The sequence below is a fragment of the Carassius gibelio genome, chromosome B2 (genome assembly GCF_023724105.1).
Source record: "Carassius gibelio isolate Cgi1373 ecotype wild population from Czech Republic chromosome B2, carGib1.2-hapl.c, whole genome shotgun sequence".
NCBI lineage: Eukaryota > Metazoa > Chordata > Actinopteri > Cypriniformes > Cyprinidae > Carassius > Carassius gibelio.
In genome coordinates, this window is record NC_068397.1 from 11,243,024 (window position 1) to 11,247,604 (window position 4,581).

Genomic DNA, 4,581 nt, shown 5'->3' on the forward strand with positions numbered 1-4,581 from the left:
GTGTTTATATCAACTAAACCAATTTCATGATACTTATCTACTTTTAAAAACATAATATTAAAAATGTCCAGTCACACTTTGCTAACATGCTGTAATTGTAATAGTATAAAAAGAAATCAAGGCTGACATGACCAGTTCTGTGAGAGATCATCATAAAATGTTTTATAACACAGCATTGCTTCAACACACACATACCAGAGGACTTCTGTTTGTTTGAGCACAAGATGGCCATCTTCATTCCTCATCCTGAGCAAATCATTTACTTGGTCTTCCTTATCTTCTGTGAAACAAGATAATCTCTACTTACTCTGTGTGCAATTAATATTGCTCATTAAACATAATTAAGTTAATTTAAAGTAAGATTCAGACCAGAGCATTTGATGAGTAAATGTTGATTAAAAAAATATTCTAAACAAATGTACCTGGGAAGAGCTGATCATTGCAAGATTCGCTGAGACACAGTAATAGCTCTTTTAGTTTTTAGGAAGGTTTGTGAGGGTTGGCTCTTAAAATAGCTGTTGAGCTCGATATTTTTAGACCTGAAAAAGAAGAACAGCAGAAATATTATTAATTACGTGCAACTTGTACATTACACCTCTGTAAAGATGCTGTATAATTAAATGTTAAATGCATCCATTATTGAAAACAAGTAATTAATAGCAAGCTATAGTCATATGAATTCTTTTGATAGTGTCAGATGAGACCGTCCTGGGGCTTGTACAATATCATACAAGTGTTAAACTGGATTATTAAGACTGTGATGAGCGCTATACAAAGCTTAGTGTATCCCATCATGCATCATGTTTTGGAATAAATCGTCATACTTTTTGCCGAGATCTCACAAGATGTCACGGAAAGCTGTCCAATGTACAGTATGTGAAATATTGATAATAGGATATTAAAAGTCTCTGTAAACACATAAGTGTCCCATAAGGCAGTGGCTCCCAATCCTGGTCCTGGAGAACCCCAACACTGCACATTTGAGATGTCTCCCTATTCAAACACACCTGATTCAACTCATCAGCTCATCAGTGAAGACTCCAAGGCAGATAAGAGAGACACCAAAACCGTGCAGTGCTGGGGTTCTCCAGGATCAGGATTGGGAAACACAGTCATCAGGTCATGAAAAGTTCGACACACACTTGTGGTCATCATGCTCACTTGAACACTAGGCCAAATACAGGAAATACGTCAAATAAGTAATCAAGTGGTCAAAGATGGCAAGTGTGGGTATTTAGACAGTGCAACAGTTTAAGAAACAACAAATGCTGTACAAATTATAACAGCAGGAATGTTTGATAAAAGGGACAAACTATCACAGACTTACTGCTGGAGATATCTGCCTCCGCAGCTTTCTGTCTTCTCCATTTCTGAAGGAATCCCTCAACAGAAACACCACTGGGCTTCCTTTATGTCTTTTCAGCTAAAAATAAAAATAAAAATAATAAAAAAGGGGAGAGCAAATAAAATTGAATTATATACAGAATGTTAATAATGATCTGTGAGCATAATATTTAGATATAAACTGATATGAATGAACTGCAAGATGAAAAAATATTTTTTTTAATTATTTATTTATTTAAAAAAAAAATTGGATTTACATTAAAACGTATTAAAAGCATGGTACAGAACATATGATTACTGTGATATCTGTCATATAAAAGCACATAAAAACACTAACATTACAGTGATGCAAACATAGCTGGTTTGGTGATTATTGTATTGTTTTACTGATTATTAATATACCATAGTAAAACTACAGTTACAGTTACTAATGTCCCGTTTACTGTGTTTTAACTTCACATTTCATTTATTACTATTGTAAGTGTCGTGATTACCATGATTTTACTACAAATACAACTTACATCATTGATCCTGAAATTAATAATAATATAAAACGGATCGAAGGTCTATGGCACGCCATGTGACAAATAGAGTTTAATCACACTAATTAGCTGCTGTGTTCATTTATTTAAACGCAATGAAACTCAAAGACAGCCGCGGATGACCGATATAATACAGCGATTAAACATATGGCACTTATCTGATTAATAAAGAAGACAGAATACATTTTATAAAAGGCATTAAAAGAGCGTATTTACGACTACTCACCCAAACTGTGGAACTGATAGCAAGTATCGCGATGTGTGCTGAATGAGACTTCTTGAAAGTGATTTCATAGCGATAAACATCTCATGTCCTCGTGTCGAATTCTGACGCCAAAGGTTTCCCAATGAAAGCAATGAAGCTTGTAGTGCTTCAATATTCGACGCCGAGAGGCACATTTGGCGTCATAAAAGTGGCGCTAGGGGCGCTTGACCATGCTTCGGTTTTGACGCCTTTGGAGTGAGAATGGGTTCCCTTACGAAAATTAACCATGGTTTTACTACAAATAGAACCAAAAAACCATGGTTACTGTAGTTAAACCATGGTAACCACAAATTAACCATGGTTTTGCTATATTAACCATAGTTTAACCATGGTATTTGTAGTAAATCTGTGGTTTTACAAATGGCAGTCAATACGCCAAAAAACCATGGGTTACTACAGTTTTACTATAATAAAACCATGGTTATTTTTCGTAAGGGTTGAAAATAATGTGCATGAAAGTAAACTGTAGTCTCAAATATAAAGATATACAGGGATGTACAATGTGCATATGTGCATAATACTGTAGTCTTAAATATTAAGATACACAGGAATGTACAAGAAGCAAATGTGCAAACAGGGTGACACTGTCAGTGTGTCTATGTGAGGTAGTGAAAGATGAATACCTTACTGATAAAGTGTACATTAAGTGGAGGCATGAGGATGTTAAGAGGCTGGTTTTGAGTTTAGGAGCCCTCCTCCTGAGTCTCTCGGTTTTTGCCATCAGGCTACGGAAGCGCTTACCAGATGGCAGCAAAGTGAAAAGATGGTTACTGGGGTGGGTGGAGACTTTGATGATTTTAGCAGCTCTATTTCTGCAGCGTTTGAGGTAGATGTCCTGCAGAGAGGGGAGAGCAGACCCTGAAATGCGCTCAGCTATGTGCACAACTCTCTGCAGGGCTTTGCAGTCTTGACTGGAGCTGTTCCCATACCACACTGAGATACACTGAGTCAATACACTTTCTATAGCCCCAAAATAGAAAGTTTTCAGGATTGCTGGTGAGACCCTGAATTTCCTCAGCTGTCGCATATGGTACAGTCTTTGCCTGGCTTTATTAACCTGTGTTTGAATGTGAGTAGTCCAAGTCAGGTCCTCAGAGATGTTTACACCAATCTACTTGAAGCTGCTCACCCTCTCCACAGGGGTCCCGCTGATCATAAGAGGAGTATAGGGCTAGGGCTGCTGCTGTCTCTTTCTGAAGTCCACAATCAGTTCTCTAGTTTTGCTCACATTCAGAGAGAGACAGTTGTCCTGTCACCATGATGTTAATTTCTCTACCTGATCCAAGTATGCGGTCTCATTATTGTTGTGAATGAGGCCCAGAACCACAGTATCATCAGCAAATTTGATTATAGATGTGGAGCTGTGCAAAGACACGCAGTCATGTCACACAGCCCTGCGGGGCTCCTACGTTCATGGTGATGGAGTTGGAGATATATTGGCCTAGTTTCACCACTTGAGGTCTGCCGGTGAGGAAATCAAGAATCCAGTTGCAGAGTGAAGAATTCAGGCCGAGGTCTATGAGTTTAGAAGCTAGCTTTAAGGGGACTATAGTATTAAAAGCTGAGCTGTAGTCAATAAATAGCAGCCTTACATAATTCCTGTTATTGCTGTCAATGTGTGTGAGAGAAGAGTGCAGGATGTGAGAGATGGCATCATCTGTGGATCTGTTTGGGCGATAGGCAAACTGAAGAGGGTCCAAAGTATCTGGTATGGAGGAGCAGATGACATTTTTAACCAGTCCCTCAAAGACCTTCATGACTATTGATGTGAGGGCAACTGGACGATAGTCATTCAGACAAGAGAGTTTATTGTTCTTAGGCACAGGGGTGATGACAGATTTTTTGAATGAGGTGGGAACCACCGATGTAGCAAGAGACTCATGAAAAATGGATGTAAACAAACCAGCGAGCTGATCAGCGCAGGACCGCAGAACATGGACAGAAATCCCATCAGGTCCGGCTGCTTTCCTTACATTCACTCGCTTTAGTGCCCTCCGAACCTCGTCCTCTGACACGGTGATCGCATGATGATCGCTGATCTGACTGCTGCTTCCTGACATGCTGATCAACAGATTTGCACTGCTTAGATTGCTTTCAAAGCGGCCGTAGAGAGTGTTTAGCTCATCAGCCAGTGACGGATCTGCTCTCACCTCTGCAGAGGATTTATGTCCAAAGACACAGATGGTCCTTAGTCCTTGCCACATGTGTCGGGAGTCATTTAGCTGGAAATGTGACTCTATGCGTTCCCTGTATCTATGTTTGGCGGCTCTTACTGCATGTCGGGGAGCATAGCACGATGCTTTGTGCTCGCTCATCTTTCCCAACAGAAGACCGGCGTTGTAAGCAGCAGTGCGTTTGTTTACTGCTGCACGGATTGATCTGTCCACCCACGGTTTCTGATTTGAGAATGTTCTTATAGTTATTGTATCC

The 4,581-nt window shown here is 39.6% G+C and overlaps 1 long non-coding RNA gene across 1 annotated transcript; it reads right to left on the reverse strand.

Annotated features, from left to right (window-relative positions):
* Window positions 1-202: 202 nt before the first annotated feature.
* Window positions 203-1,507, reverse strand: LOC127950628 (uncharacterized). Its single transcript, XR_008152501.1, has 3 exons — window positions 1,328-1,507; window positions 423-539; window positions 203-280 (listed from the first exon to the last, which is right to left on the reverse strand). It is a non-coding gene; the product is annotated as an uncharacterized LOC127950628 (long non-coding RNA).
* Window positions 1,508-4,581: the final 3,074 nt, after the last annotated feature.